The sequence below is a fragment of the Musa acuminata genome, chromosome BXJ2-1 (assembly GCF_036884655.1).
Source record: "Musa acuminata AAA Group cultivar baxijiao chromosome BXJ2-1, Cavendish_Baxijiao_AAA, whole genome shotgun sequence".
Classification (NCBI taxonomy): domain Eukaryota; kingdom Viridiplantae; phylum Streptophyta; class Magnoliopsida; order Zingiberales; family Musaceae; genus Musa; species Musa acuminata.
The window spans coordinates 25,695,343-25,708,500 of record NC_088338.1 but is presented as its reverse complement, the minus strand read 5'-3'; the positions used below and the strand labels follow the sequence as shown (position 1 = coordinate 25,708,500).

The following is a 13,158-nucleotide window of genomic DNA, read 5'->3' as shown; positions in this document are numbered from 1 at the left end:
TCCCGGGATGCAAAAAGGAGTGCAACACGAGGACTTCCCAGGGGGTCACCCATCCTAGTACTACTCTAGCCCAAGCACGCTTAACTTCGGAGTTTTGATGGGATCTGGTGATTTAGTGCTGCCATTATCGCACCCGTTTCGCGTGCTTCGTCCCTCGCCTATGTGCACGTCGCGGTCGGCGTATCAATGTCCGCAGCCTCTTGCCCGTCACGAAACCGCCGGCGCTTTCTCGAACGTTCTCGAAATCCCTATTGCAAGCTCTCTCCGAGCCCTAGCCCGACGACTGCATATCGGTCACGGCAAGCGCGTGCCGAAACCATCGGCACTTTCTAGAACGATCCCGGAATCGCTATTGCGACACCAATCCGGAAAGCTCTCCGAGCCCCTCGATACTGACTGCGTAGCGGTCACAGCAAATTTCCAGCCCCAAAACAATCGTCTCGGAGCTCTACGGGAGATGTTTCGTGTCCCGGGATGCAAAAAGGAGTGCAACACGAGGACTTCCCAAGGGGTCACCCATCGTAGTACTACTCTGGCCCAAGCACGCTTAACTTCGGTGTTTTGATGGGATCCGGTGATTTAGTGCTGGCATTATCGCACCCGTTTCGCGAGCTTCGTCCCTCGCCTGTGTGCACGTCGCGGTCGGCGCATCCACGTCCGGAGCCTCTTGCCCGTCAAGAAACCGTCGTCGCTTTCTCGAACGTTCACGAAATCCCTATTGCAAGCTCTCTCCGAGCCCTAGCCCGACGATTGCGTATCGATCACGGCAAGCACGTGCCGAAAGCATCGGCACATTCTAGAACGATCTCGGAATCGCTATTGCGACCCCAATCCGGAAAGCTCTCTCGGAGCCCCTCGATACTGACTGCGTAGCGGTCACAGCAAATTTACAGCCCCAAAACAATCGTCTCGGAGCTCTACGGGAGATGTTTCGTATCCCGGGATGCAAAAAGGAGTGCAACACGAGGACTTCCCAGGGGGTCACCCATCCTAGTACTACTCTGGCCCAAGCACGCTTAAATTCGGTGTTTTGATGGGATCCGGTGATTTAGTGCTGGCATTATCACAACCGTTTCGCGAGCTTCGTCCCTCGCCTATGTGCACGTCGCGGTCGGCGCATCAACGTCCGGAGCCTCTTGCCCGTCACGAAACCGTCGTCGCTTTCTCGAACGTTCACGAAATCCCTATTGCAAGCTCTCTCCGAGCCCTAGCCCGACGATTGCGTATCGATCACTGCAAGCACGTGCCGAAACCATCGACACTTTCTAGAACGATCTCGGAATCGCTATTGCAACCCCAATCCGGAAAGCTCTCTCCGAGCCCCTCGATACTGACTGCGTAGCGGTCACAGCAAATTTCCAGCCCCAAAACAATCGTCTCGGAGCTCTACGGGTCACACATCCTAGTATTACTCTGGCCAAAGCACGCTTAACTTCGGAGTTTTGATGGGATCCGGTGTTTTTGTGCTGGCATTATCGCACCTATTTCGCGTGCTTCGTCCCTCGCCTATGTGCACGTCTCGATCGGCGTATCAATGTCCGGAGCCTCTTGCCCGTCACGAAACCGTCGTCGCTTTCTCGAACGTTCACGAAATCCCTATTGCAAGCTCTCTCCGAGCCCTAGCCCGACGAATGCATATCGGTCACGGCAAGCGCGTGCCGAAACCATCGGCACTTTCTAGAACGATCTCGGAATCGCTATTGCGACCCCAATCCGGAAAGCTCTCTCCGAGCCCCTCGATACTGACTGCGTAGCGGTCACAGCAAATTTCCAGCCCCAAAACAATCATCTCGGAGCTCTACGGGAGATGTTTCGTATCCCGGGATGCAAAAAGGAGTGCAACACGAGGACTTCCCAAGGGGTCACCCATCCTAGTACTACTCTGGCCCAAGCACGCTTAACTTCGGAGTTTTGATGGGATCCGGTGTTTTTGTGCTGGCATTATCGCACCTGTTTCGCGTGCTTCGTCCCTCGCCTATGTGCACGTCGCGGTCGGCGTATCAATATCCAGAGCCTCTTGCCCGTCACGAAACCGTCGGCGCATTCTCGAACATTCTCGAAATCCCTATTGCAAGCTCTCTCCGAGCCCTAGCCATATGACTGCGTATCGGTCACGGCAAGCGCGTACCGAAACCATCGGCACTTTCTAGAACGATATCGGAATCGCTATTGCGACCCCAATCCGGAAAGCTCTCTCCGAGCCCCTCGATACTGACTGCGTAGCAGTCACAGCAAATTTCCAGCCCCAAAACAATCGTCTCGTAGCTCTACGGGAGATGTTTCGTATCCCGGGATGCAAAAAGGAGTGCAACACGAGGACTTCCCAGGGTGTCACCCATCCTAGTACTACTCTGGCCCAAGCATGCTTAACTTCGGAGTTTTGATGGGATCCGGTGATTTAGTGCTAGCATTATCGCACCCATTTCGCGTGCTTCGTCCCTCGCCTATGTGCACGTCGCGGTCGGCGTATCAATGTCCGGAGCCTCTTGCCCGTCACGAAACCGTCGGCGCTTTCTCGAACGTTCTCGAAATCCCTATTGCAAGCTCTCTCCGAGCCCTAGCCCGACGAATGCGTATCGGTCACGGCAAGCGCGTGCCGAAACCATCGGCACTTTCTAGAACGATCTCGGAATCGCTATTGCGACCCCAATCCGGAAAGCTCTCTCCGAGCCCCTCGATACTGACTGCGTAGCGGTCACAGCAAATTTCCAGCCCCAAAACAAGCGCCGACGGTTTCGTGACGGGCAAGAAGCTCCGGTCATTGATACGCCGACCGCGACGTGCACATAGGCGAGGGACGAAGCACGCGAAACAGGTGCGATAATGCCAGCACAAAAACACCGGATCCCATCAAAACTCCGAAGTTAAGCGTGCTTGGGCCAGAATAGTACTAGGATGGGTGACCCCCTGGGAAGTCCTCGTGTTGCACTCCTTTTTGCATCCCGGGATACGAAACATCTCCCGTAGCGCTCCGAGACGATTGTTTTGGGGCTGGAAATTTGCTGTGACCGCTACGCAGTCAGTATCGAGGGGCTCGGAGAGAGCTTTCCGGATTGGGGTCGCAATAGCGATTCCGAGATCTTTCTAGAAAGTGCCGATGGTTTCGGCACGCGCTTGCCGTGACCGATACGCATTCGTCGGGCTAGGGCTCGGAGAGAGCTTGCAATAGGGATTTTGTGAACGTTCGAGAAAGCGCCGACGGTTTCGTGATGGGCAAAAAGCTCCGGACGTTGATGCGCGGACCGCGACGTGCACATAGGCGAGGGACGAAGCTCGCGAAACGGGTGCGATAATGCCAGCACTAAATCATCGGATCCTATCAAAACACCGAAGTTAAGCGTGCTTGGGCCAGAGTAGTACTACGATGGGTGACCCCCTGGGAAGTCCTCATGTTGCACTCCTTTTTGCATCCCGGGATACAAAACATCTCCCGTAGCGCTCCGAGACGATTGTTTTGGGGCTGGAAATTTGCTGTGACCGCTACGCAGTCAGTATCGAGGGGCTCGGAGAGAGCTTTCCGGATTGGGGTCGCAATAGCGATTCCGAGATCGTTCTAGAAAGTGCCGATGGTTTCGGCACGCGCTTGCCGTGACCGATACGCATTCGTCGGGCTAGGGCTCGGAGAGAGCTTGCAATAGGGATTTTGTGAACGTTCGAGAAAGCGCCGACGGTTTCGTGATGGGCAAAAAGATCCGGACGTTGATGCGTGGACCGCGACGTGCACATAGGCGAGGGACGAAGCTCGCGAAACGGGTGCGATAATGCCAGCACTAAATAACCGGATCCTATCAAAACACCGAAGTTAAGCGTGCTTGGGCCAGAGTAGTACTACGATGGGTGACCCCCTGGGAAGTCCTCATGTTGCACTCCTTTTTGCATCCCGGGATACAAAACATCTCCCGTAGCGCTCCGAGATGAATGTTTTGGGGCTGGAAATTTGCTGTGACCGCTACGCAGTCAGTATCGAGGGGCTCGGAGAGAGCTTTCCGGATTGGGGTCGCAATAGCGATTCCGAGATCGTTCTAGAAAGTGCCGATGGTTTCGGCACGCGCTTGCCGTGACCGATATGCATTCGTCGGGCTAGGGCTCGGAGAGAGCTTGCAATAGGGATTTTGTGAACGTTCGAGAAAGCGCCGACGGTTTCGTGATGGGCAAAAAGATCCGGACGTTGATGCGTGGACCGCGACGTGCATATAGGCGAGGGACGAAGCTCGCGAAACGGGTGCGATAATGCCAGCACTAAATCACCGGATCCTATCAAAACACCGAAGTTAAGCGTGCTTGGGCCAGAGTAGTACTACGATGGGTGACCCCCTGGGAAGTCCTCATGTTGCACTCCTTTTTGCATCCCGGGATACAAAACATCTCCCGTAGCGCTCCGAGACGATTGTTTTGGGGCTGGAAATTTGCTGTGACCGCTACGCTGTCAGTATCGAGGGGCTCGGAGAGAGCTTTCCGGATTGGGGTCGCAATAGCGATTCCGAGATCGTTCTAGAAAGTGCCGATGGTTTCGGCACGCGCTTGCCGTGACCGATACGCATTCGTCGGGCTAGGGCTCGGAGAGAGCTTGCAATAGGGATTTTGTGAACGTTCGAGAAAGCGCCGACGGTTTCGTGATGGGCAAAAAGCTCCGGACGTTGATGCGCGGACCGCGACGTGCACATAGGCGAGAGACGAAGCTCGCGAAACGGGTGCGATAATGCCAGCACTAAATCACCGGATCCTATCAAAACACCGAAGTTAAGCGTGCTTGGGCCAGAGTAGTACTACGATGGGTGACCCCCTGGGAAGTCCTCATGTTGCACTCCTTTTTGCATCCCGGGATACAAAACATCTCCCGTAGCGCTCCGAGACGATTGTTTTGAGGCTGGAAATTTGCTGTGACCGCTACGCAGTCAGTATCGAGGGTCTCGGAGAGAGCTTTCCGGATTGGGGTCGCAATAGCGATTCCGAGATCGTTCTAGAAAGTGCCGATGGTTTCGGCACGTGCTTGCCGTGACCGATACGCAGTCGTCGGGCTAGGGCTCGGAGAGAGCTTGCCATAGGGATTTCGAGAACGTTCGAGAAAGCGCCGACTGTTTCGTGACGGGCAAGAGGCTCCGGACATTGATACGCCGACCGCGACGTGCACATAGGCGAGGGACGAAGCACGCGAAACAGGTGCGATAATGCCAGCACAAAAACACCGGATCCCATCAAAACTCCGAAGTTAAGCGTGCTTTAGCCAGAGTAGTACTCGGATGGGTGACCCGTAGAGCTCCGAGACGATTGTTTTGGGGCTGGAAATTTGCTGTGACCGCTACGCAGTCAGTATCGAGGGGCTCGGAGAGAGCTTTCCGGATTGGGGTCGCAATAGCTATTCCGAGATCGTTCTAGAAAGTGCTAATGGTTTCGGCACGCGCTTGCCGTGACCGCGGACCGCGACGTGCACATAGGCGAGGGACGAAGCTCGCGAAACGGGTGCGATAATGGCAGCACTAAATCACCGGATACCATCAAAACACTGAAGTTAAGCGTGCTTGGGCCAGAGTAGTACTACGATGGGTGAACCCCTGGGAAGTCCTCGTGTTGCACTCCTTTTTGCATCCCGGGATACGAAACATCTCCCGTAGAGCTCCGAGACGATTGTTTTGGGCTGGAAATTTGCTATGACTGCTACGCAGTCAGTATCGAGGGGCTCAAAGAGAGCTTTCCGGATTGGGGTCGCAATAGCGATTCCTAGATCGTTCTAGAAAGTGCCGATGGTTTCGGCACGCGCTTGCTGTGACCGATACGCAGTCGTCGGGCTAGGGCTCGGAGAGAGCTTGTAATAGGGATTTCGTGAACGTTCGAGAAAGCGACGACGGTTTCGTGATGGGCAAGAGGCTCCGGACGTTGATGCGCCGACCGCGACGTGCACATAGGCGAGGGATGAAGCTCGCGAAACGGGTGCGATAATGCCAGCACTAAATCACCGGATCCCATCAAAACACCGAAGTTAAGCGTGCTTGGGCCAGAGTAGTACTATGATGGGTGACCCCCTGGGAAGTCCTCGTGTTGCACTCCTTTTTGCATCCCGGGATATGAAACATCTCCCGTAGAGCTCCGAGACGATTGTTTTGGGGCTGGAAATTTGCTGTGACCGCTACGCAGTCAGTATCGAGGGGCTCGGAGAGAGCTTTCTGGATTGGGGTCGCAATAGCGATTCCGAGATCGTTCTAGAAAGTGCCGATGGTTTTGGCACGCGCTTGCCGTGACCGATACGCAGTCGTCGGGCTAGGGCTCGGAGAGAGCTTGCAATAGGGATTTCGTGAACGTTCGAGAAAGCGACGACGGTTTCGTGACGGGCAAGAGGCTCCGGACGTGGATGCGCCGACCGCGACGTGCACATAGGCGAGGGACGAAGCTCGCGAAACGGGTGCGATAATACCAGCACTAAATCACCAGATCCTATCAAAACACCGAAGTTAAGCGTGCTTGGGCCAGAGTAGTACTACGATGGGTGACCCCCTGGGAAGTCCTCGTTTTGCACTCCATTTTGCATCCCGGGATACGAAACATCCCCCGTAGCGCTCCGAGACGATTGTTTTGGGGCTGGAAATTTGCTGTGACCGCTACGCAGTCAGTATCGAGGGGCTCGGAGAGAACTTTCACGATTGGGGTCGCAATAGCGATTTCGAGATCATTCTAGAAAGTACCGATGGTTTCGGCACGCGCTTGCCGTGACCGATACTCAGTCGTCGGGCTAGGGCTCGGAGAGAGCTTGCAATAGGGATTTCGAGAACGTTCGAGAAAGCGCCGACAGTTTCGTGACGGGCAAGAGGCTCCGGACATTGATACGCCGACCGTGACGTGCACATAGGCGAGGGACGAAGCACGCGAAACAGGTGCGATAATGCCAGCACAAAAACACCGGATCCCATCAAAACTCCGAAGTTAAGCGTGCTTTGGCCAGAGTAGTACTAGGATGGGTGACCCGTAGAGCTCCGAGACGATTGTTTTGGGGCTGGAAATTTGCTGTGACCGCTACGCAGTCAGTATCGAGGGGCTCGGAGAGAGCTTTCCGGATTGGGGTCGCAATAGCGATTCCGAGATCGTTCTAGAAAGTGCTAATGGTTTCGGCACGCGCTTGCCGTGACCGCGGACCGCGACGTGCACATAGGCGAGGGACGAAGCTCGCGAAACGGGTGCGATAATGGCAGCACTAAATCACCGGATCCCATCAAAACACCGAAGTTAAGCGTGCTTGGGCCAGAGTAGTACTACGATGGGTGACCCCCTGGGAAGTCCTCGTGTTGCACTCCTTTTTGCATCCCGCGATACGAAACATCTCCCGTAGAGCTCCGAGACGAGTGTTTTGGGCTGGAAATTTGCTGTGACTGCTACGCAGTCAGTATCGAGGGGCTCAAAGAGAGCTTTCCGGATTGGGGTCGCAATAGCGATTCCTAGATCGTTCTAGAAAGTGCCGATAGTTTCGGCACGCGCTTGCCGTGATCGATACGTAGTCGTCGGGCTAGGGCTCGGAGAGAGCTTGCAATAGGGATTTCGTGAACGTTCGAGAAAGCGACGACGGTTTCGTGATGGGCAAGAGGCTCCGGACGTTGATGCGCCGACCGCGACGTGCACATAGGCGAGGGATGAAGCTCGCGAAACGGGTGCGATAATGCCAGCACTAAATCACCGGATCCCATCAAAACACCGAAGTTAAGCGTGCTTGGGCCAGAGTAGTACTATGATGGGTGACCCCCTGGGAAGTCCTCGTGTTGCACTCCTTTTTGCATCCCGGGATATGAAACATCTCCCGTAGAGCTCCGAGACGATTGTTTTGGGGCTGGAAATTTGCTGTGACCGCTATGCAGTCAGTATCGAGGGGCTCGGAGAGAGCTTTCCGGATTGGGGTCGCAATAGCGATTTCGAGATCGTTCTAGAAAGTGCCGATGGTTTCGGCACGCGCTTGCCGTGACCGATACTCAGTCGTCGGGCTAGGGCTCGGAGAGAGCTTGCAATAGGGATTTCGTGAACGTTCGAGAAAGCCCCGACGGTTTCGTGACGGGCAAACGGCTCCGGACGTTGATGCGCCGACCGCGACGTGCACATAGGCGAGGGACGAAGCTCGTGAAACGGGTGCGATAATGCCAGCACTAAATCACCGGATCCCATCAAAACACCGAAGTTAAGCGTGCTTGGGCCAGAGTAGTACTACGATTGGTGACCCCCTGGGAAGTCCTCGTGTTGCACTCCTTTTTGCATCCCGGGATTCAAAACATCTCCCGTAGAGCTCCGAGATGATTGTTTTGGGGCTGGAAATTTGCTGTGACCGCTACGCTGTCAGTATCGAGGGGCTCGGAGAGAGCTTTCCAGATTGGGGTCGCAATAGCGATTCTGATATCGTTCTAGAAAGTGCCGATGGTTTCGGCACGCGCTTGCCGTGACCGATACGCAGTCGTCGGGCTATGGCTCGGAGAGAGCTTGCAATAGGGATTTCGAGAACGTTCGAGAAAGCGCCGATGGTTTCGTGACGGGCAAGAGGCTCCGGAAATTGATACGCCGACAGCGACGTGCACATAGGCGAGGGACGAAGCTCGCGAAACGGGTGCGATAATGCTAGCACTAAATCACCGGATCCCATCAAAACTCTGAAGTTAAGCGTGCTTGGGCCAGAGTAGTACTAGGATGGGTGACCCCCTGGGAAGTCCTCCTGTTGCACTCCTTTTTGCATCCCGGGATACGAAACATCTCCCGTAGAGCTCCGAGACGATTGTTTGGGGCTGGAAATTTGCTGTGACCACTACGCAGTCAGTATCGAGGGGCTCGGAGAGAGCTTTCCGGATTGGGGTCGCAATAGCGATTCCGAGATCGTTCTAGAAAGTGCCGATGGTTTCGGCACGCGCTTGCCGTGACCGATACGCAGTCGTCGGGCTAGGGCTCGGAGAGAGCTTGCAATAGGGATTTCGTGAACGTTCGAGAAAGCGCCGACGGTTTCGTGACGGTCAAAAGGCTCCGGACGTTGATGCGCCGACCGCGACGTGCACATAGGCGAGGGACGAAGCTCGCGAAATGGGTGCGATAATGCCAGCACTAAATCACCGGATCCCATCAAAACACCGAAGTTAAGCGTGCTTGGGCCTGAGTAGTACTACGATGGGTGACTCCCTGGGAAGTCCTCGTGTTGCACTCCTTTTTGCATCCCGGGATTCAAAACATCTCCCGTAGAGCTCCGAGATGATTGTTTTGGGGCTGGAAATTTGCTGTGACCGCTACGCAGTCAGTATCGAGGGGCTCGGAGAGAGCTTTCCGGATTGGGGTCGCAATAGCGATTTCGAGATCGTTCTAGAAAGTGCCGATGGTTTCGGCACGCGCTTGCCGTGACCGATACTCAGTCGTCGGGCTAGGGCTCGGAGAGAGCTTGCAATAGGGATTTCGTGAACGTTCGAGAAAGCGCCGACGGTTTCGTGACGGGCAAACGGCTCCGGACGTTGATGCGCCGACCGCGTCGTGCACATAGGCGAGGGACGAAGCTCGTGAAACGGGTGCGATAATGCCAGCACTAAATCACCGGATCCCATCAAAACACCGAAGTTAAGCGTGCTTGGGCCAGAGTAGTACTACGATTGGTGACCCCCTGGGAAGTCCTCGTGTTGCACTCCTTTTTGCATCCCGGGATTCAAAACATCTCCCGTAGAGCTCCGAGACGATTGTTTTGGGGCTGGAAATTTGCTGTGACCGCTACGCTGTCAGTATCGAGGGGCTCGGAGAGAGCTTTCCAGATTGGGGTCGCAATAGCGATTCTGATATCGTTCTAGAAAGTGCCGATGGTTTCGGCACGCGCTTGCCGTGACCGATACGCAGTCGTCGGGCTAGGGCTCGGAGAGAGCTTGCAATAGGGATTTCGAGAACGTTCGAGAAAGCGCCGATGGTTTCGTGACGGGCAAGAGGCTCCGGAAATTGATACGCCGACCGCGACGTGCATATAGGCGAGGGACGAAGCTCGCGAAACGGGTGCGATAATGCTAGCACTAAATCACCGGATCCCATCAAAACTCTGAAGTTAAGCGTGCTTGGGCCAGAGTAGTACTAGGATGGGTGACCCCCTGGGAAGTCCTCCTGTTGCACTCCTTTTTGCATCCCGGGATACGAAACATCTCCCGTAGAGCTCCGAGACGATTGTTTGGGGCTGGAAATTTGCTGTGACCACTACGCAGTCAGTATCGAGGGGCTCGGAGAGAGCTTTCCGGATTGGGGTCGCAATAGCGATTCCGAGATCGTTCTAGAAAGTGCCGATGGTTTCGGCACGCGCTTGCCGTGACCGATACGCAGTCGTCGGGCTAGGGCTCGGAGAGAGCTTGCAATAGGGATTTCGTGAACGTTCGAGAAAGCGCCGACGGTTTCGTGACGGTCAAAAGGCTCCGGACGTTGATGCGCCGACCGCGACGTGCACATAGGCGAGGGACGAAGCTCGCGAAATGGGTGCGATAATGCCAGCACTAAATCACCGGATCCCATCAAAACACCGAAGTTAAGCGTGCTTGGGCCTGAGTAGTACTACGATGGGTGACTCCCTGGGAAGTCCTCGTGTTGCACTCCTTTTTGCATCCCGGGATTCAAAACATCTCCCGTAGAGCTCCGAGATGATTGTTTTGGGGCTGGAAATTTGCTGTGACCGCTACGCAGTCAGTATCGAGGGGCTCGGAGAGAGCTTTCCGGATTGGGGTCGCAATAGCGATTCTGATATCGTTCTAGAAAGTGCCGATGGTTTCGGCACGTGCTTGCCGTGACCGATACGCAGTCGTCGGGCTAGGGCTCGGAGAGAGCTTGCAATAGGGATTTCGAGAACGTCCGAGAAAGCGCCGACGGTTTCGTGACGGGCAAGAGGCTTCGGAAATTGATACGCCGACCGCGACGTGCATATAGGCGAGGGACGAAGCACGCGAAACGGGTGCGATAATGCTCGCACTAAATCACCGGATCCCATCAAAACTCTGAAGTTAAGCGTGCTTGGGCCAGAGTAGTACTAGGATGGGTGACCCCCTGGGAAGTCCTCTTGTTGCACTCATTTTTGCATCCCGGGATACGAAACATCTCCCGTAGAGCTCCGAGACGATTGTTTGGGGCTGGAAATTTGCTGTGACCACTACGCAGTCAGTATCGCGGGGCTCGGAGAGAGCTTTCCGGATTGGGGTCGCAATAGCGATTCCGAGATCGTTCTAGAAAGTGCCGATGGTTTCGGCACGCGCTTGCCGTGACCGATACGCAGTCGTCGGGCTAGGGCTCGGAGAGAGCTTGCAATAGGGATTTTGTGAACGTTCGAGAAAGCGCCGACGGTTTCGTGACGGGCAAGAGGGTCCGGACGTTGATACGACGACCGCGACGTGCACATAGGCGAGGGACGAAGCACGCGAAACGGGTGCGATAATGCCAGCACTAAATCACCGGATCCCATCAAAACACCGAAGTTAAGCGTGCTTGGGCCAGAGTAGTACTAGGATGGGTGACCCCCTGGGAAGTCCTCGTGTTGCACTCCTTTTTGCATCCCGGGATACGAAACATCTCCCGGAGAGCTCCGAGACGATTGTTTTGGGGCTGGAAATTTGCTGTGACCGCTACGCAGTCAGTATCGAGGGCTCGGAGAGAGCTTTCCGGATTGGGGTCGCAATAGCGATTCCGGCACGTGCTTGCCGTGATCGATACGCAATCGTCGGGCTAGGGCTCGGAGAGAGCTTGCAACAGGGATTTCGTGAACGTTCGAGAAAGCGACGACGGTTTTGTGATGGGCAAGAGGCTACGGATGTTAATGCGCCGACCGCGACGTGCACATAGGCGAGGGACGAAGCTCGCGAAACAGGTGCGATAATGCCAGCACTAATTCACCGGATCCCATGAAAACACCGAAGTTAAGCGTGCTTGGGCCAGAGTAGTACTACGATGGGTGACCCCTTGGGAAGTCCTCGTGTTGCACTCCTTTTTGCATCCCGGGATACGAAACATCTCCCGTAGAGCTCCGAGACGATTGTTTTGGGGCTGGAAATTTGCTGTTACCGCTACGCAGTCAGTATCGAGGGGCTCGGAGAGAGCTTTCTGGATTGGGGTCGCAATAGCGATTCCGAGATCGTTCTAGAAAGTGACGATGGTTTCGGCACGCGCTTGCCGTGACCGATACGCAGTCGTCGGGCTAGGGCTCGGAGAGAGCTTGCAATAGGGATTTCGAGAACGTTCGAGAAAGCGCCGACGGTTTCGTGACGGGCAAGAGGCTCCGGACATTGATACGCCGACCGCGACGTGCACATAGGCGAGGGACGAAGCACGCGAAACAGGTGCGATAATGCCAGCACTAAAACACCGGATCCCATCAAAACTCCGAAGTTAAGCGTGCTTGGGCCAGAGTAGTACTAGGATGGGTGACCCCCTGGGAAGTCCTCGTGTTGCACTCCTTTTTGCATCCCGGGATACGAAACATCTCCCGGAGAGCTCCGAGACGATTGTTTTGGGGCTGGAAATTTGCTGTGACCGCTACGCTGTCAGTATCGAGGGGCTCGGAGAGAGCTTTCCGGATTGGGGTCGCAATAGAGATTCCGATATCGTTCTAGAAAGTGCCGATGGTGTCGGCACGCGCTTGCCGTGACCGATACGCAGTCGTCGGGCTAGGGCTCGGAGAGAACTTGCAATAGGGATTTCGTGAACGTTCGAGAAAGCGCCGACGGTTTCGTGACGGGCAAGAGGCTCCGGACATTGATGCGCCGACCGCGACGTGCACATAGGCGAGGGACGAAGCTCGCCAAACGGGTGCGATAATTCCAGCACTAAATCACCGGATCCCATCAAAACACCGAAGTTAAGCGTGCTTGGGCCAGAGTAGTACTACGATGGGTGACCCGTAGAGCTCCGAGACGATTGTTTTGGGGCTGGAAATTTGCTGTGACCGCTACGCAGTCAGTATCGAGGGGCTCGGAGAGAGCTTTCCGGATTGGGGTCGCAATAGCGATTCCGAGGTCGTTCTAGAAAGTGTCGATGGTTTCGGCACGTGCTTGCCGTGATCGATACGCAATCGTCGGGATAGGGCTCGGAGAGAGCTTGCAATAGGGATTTCGTGAACGTTCGAGAAAGCGACGACGGTTTCGTGACGTGCAAGAGGCTCCGGACGTTGATGCGCCGACCGCGATGTGCACATAGGCGAGGGACGAA

General features: G+C 55.3%; 13 non-coding genes and 12 pseudogenes across 13 annotated transcripts; 20 read left to right on the top strand and 5 right to left on the bottom strand.

Annotated features, from left to right (window-relative positions):
* Positions 1–16: 16 nt before the first annotated feature.
* Positions 17–135, bottom strand: LOC135600367 (5S ribosomal RNA). The gene has a single exon (XR_010482690.1). It is a non-coding gene; the product is annotated as a 5S ribosomal RNA (ribosomal RNA).
* Positions 136–483: 348 nt separating this feature from the next.
* Positions 484–602, bottom strand: LOC135600341 (5S ribosomal RNA). Its single transcript, XR_010482664.1, has one exon. It is a non-coding gene; the product is annotated as a 5S ribosomal RNA (ribosomal RNA).
* Positions 603–952: 350 nt separating this feature from the next.
* LOC135602330 (5S ribosomal RNA) lies at positions 953–1,071 on the bottom strand (annotated as a pseudogene).
* A 762-nt stretch (positions 1,072–1,833) lies between these two features.
* Positions 1,834–1,952, bottom strand: LOC135603816 (5S ribosomal RNA). The gene has a single exon (XR_010484162.1). It is a non-coding gene; the product is annotated as a 5S ribosomal RNA (ribosomal RNA).
* Positions 1,953–2,302: 350 nt separating this feature from the next.
* LOC135601750 (5S ribosomal RNA) lies at positions 2,303–2,421 on the bottom strand (annotated as a pseudogene).
* Positions 2,422–2,813: 392 nt separating this feature from the next.
* Positions 2,814–2,932, top strand: LOC135604650 (5S ribosomal RNA). The gene has a single exon (XR_010484247.1). It is a non-coding gene; the product is annotated as a 5S ribosomal RNA (ribosomal RNA).
* A 350-nt stretch (positions 2,933–3,282) lies between these two features.
* On the top strand, positions 3,283–3,401 carry LOC135603381 (5S ribosomal RNA; annotated as a pseudogene).
* Positions 3,402–3,751: 350 nt separating this feature from the next.
* Positions 3,752–3,870, top strand: LOC135603554 (5S ribosomal RNA; annotated as a pseudogene).
* Positions 3,871–4,220: 350 nt separating this feature from the next.
* On the top strand, positions 4,221–4,339 carry LOC135602506 (5S ribosomal RNA; annotated as a pseudogene).
* Positions 4,340–4,689: 350 nt separating this feature from the next.
* Positions 4,690–4,808, top strand: LOC135602505 (5S ribosomal RNA; annotated as a pseudogene).
* A 650-nt stretch (positions 4,809–5,458) lies between these two features.
* On the top strand, positions 5,459–5,577 carry LOC135604174 (5S ribosomal RNA; annotated as a pseudogene).
* A 349-nt stretch (positions 5,578–5,926) lies between these two features.
* Positions 5,927–6,045, top strand: LOC135600061 (5S ribosomal RNA). Its single transcript, XR_010482395.1, has one exon. It is a non-coding gene; the product is annotated as a 5S ribosomal RNA (ribosomal RNA).
* A 350-nt stretch (positions 6,046–6,395) lies between these two features.
* On the top strand, positions 6,396–6,514 carry LOC135602032 (5S ribosomal RNA; annotated as a pseudogene).
* A 650-nt stretch (positions 6,515–7,164) lies between these two features.
* On the top strand, positions 7,165–7,283 carry LOC135601467 (5S ribosomal RNA). Its single transcript, XR_010483760.1, has one exon. It is a non-coding gene; the product is annotated as a 5S ribosomal RNA (ribosomal RNA).
* Positions 7,284–7,632: 349 nt separating this feature from the next.
* LOC135600059 (5S ribosomal RNA) lies at positions 7,633–7,751 on the top strand. The gene has a single exon (XR_010482393.1). It is a non-coding gene; the product is annotated as a 5S ribosomal RNA (ribosomal RNA).
* A 350-nt stretch (positions 7,752–8,101) lies between these two features.
* LOC135601719 (5S ribosomal RNA) lies at positions 8,102–8,220 on the top strand (annotated as a pseudogene).
* Positions 8,221–8,570: 350 nt separating this feature from the next.
* LOC135601548 (5S ribosomal RNA) lies at positions 8,571–8,689 on the top strand. The gene has a single exon (XR_010483839.1). It is a non-coding gene; the product is annotated as a 5S ribosomal RNA (ribosomal RNA).
* A 349-nt stretch (positions 8,690–9,038) lies between these two features.
* On the top strand, positions 9,039–9,157 carry LOC135600995 (5S ribosomal RNA). The gene has a single exon (XR_010483301.1). It is a non-coding gene; the product is annotated as a 5S ribosomal RNA (ribosomal RNA).
* Positions 9,158–9,507: 350 nt separating this feature from the next.
* LOC135601718 (5S ribosomal RNA) lies at positions 9,508–9,626 on the top strand (annotated as a pseudogene).
* Positions 9,627–9,976: 350 nt separating this feature from the next.
* Positions 9,977–10,095, top strand: LOC135601547 (5S ribosomal RNA). Its single transcript, XR_010483838.1, has one exon. It is a non-coding gene; the product is annotated as a 5S ribosomal RNA (ribosomal RNA).
* Positions 10,096–10,444: 349 nt separating this feature from the next.
* Positions 10,445–10,563, top strand: LOC135600993 (5S ribosomal RNA). The gene has a single exon (XR_010483300.1). It is a non-coding gene; the product is annotated as a 5S ribosomal RNA (ribosomal RNA).
* Positions 10,564–10,913: 350 nt separating this feature from the next.
* LOC135602080 (5S ribosomal RNA) lies at positions 10,914–11,032 on the top strand (annotated as a pseudogene).
* Positions 11,033–11,381: 349 nt separating this feature from the next.
* Positions 11,382–11,500, top strand: LOC135599893 (5S ribosomal RNA). The gene has a single exon (XR_010482233.1). It is a non-coding gene; the product is annotated as a 5S ribosomal RNA (ribosomal RNA).
* Positions 11,501–11,819: 319 nt separating this feature from the next.
* LOC135602013 (5S ribosomal RNA) lies at positions 11,820–11,938 on the top strand (annotated as a pseudogene).
* Positions 11,939–12,288: 350 nt separating this feature from the next.
* LOC135600862 (5S ribosomal RNA) lies at positions 12,289–12,407 on the top strand. Its single transcript, XR_010483174.1, has one exon. It is a non-coding gene; the product is annotated as a 5S ribosomal RNA (ribosomal RNA).
* The last annotated feature ends 751 nt before the right edge of the window (positions 12,408–13,158 follow it).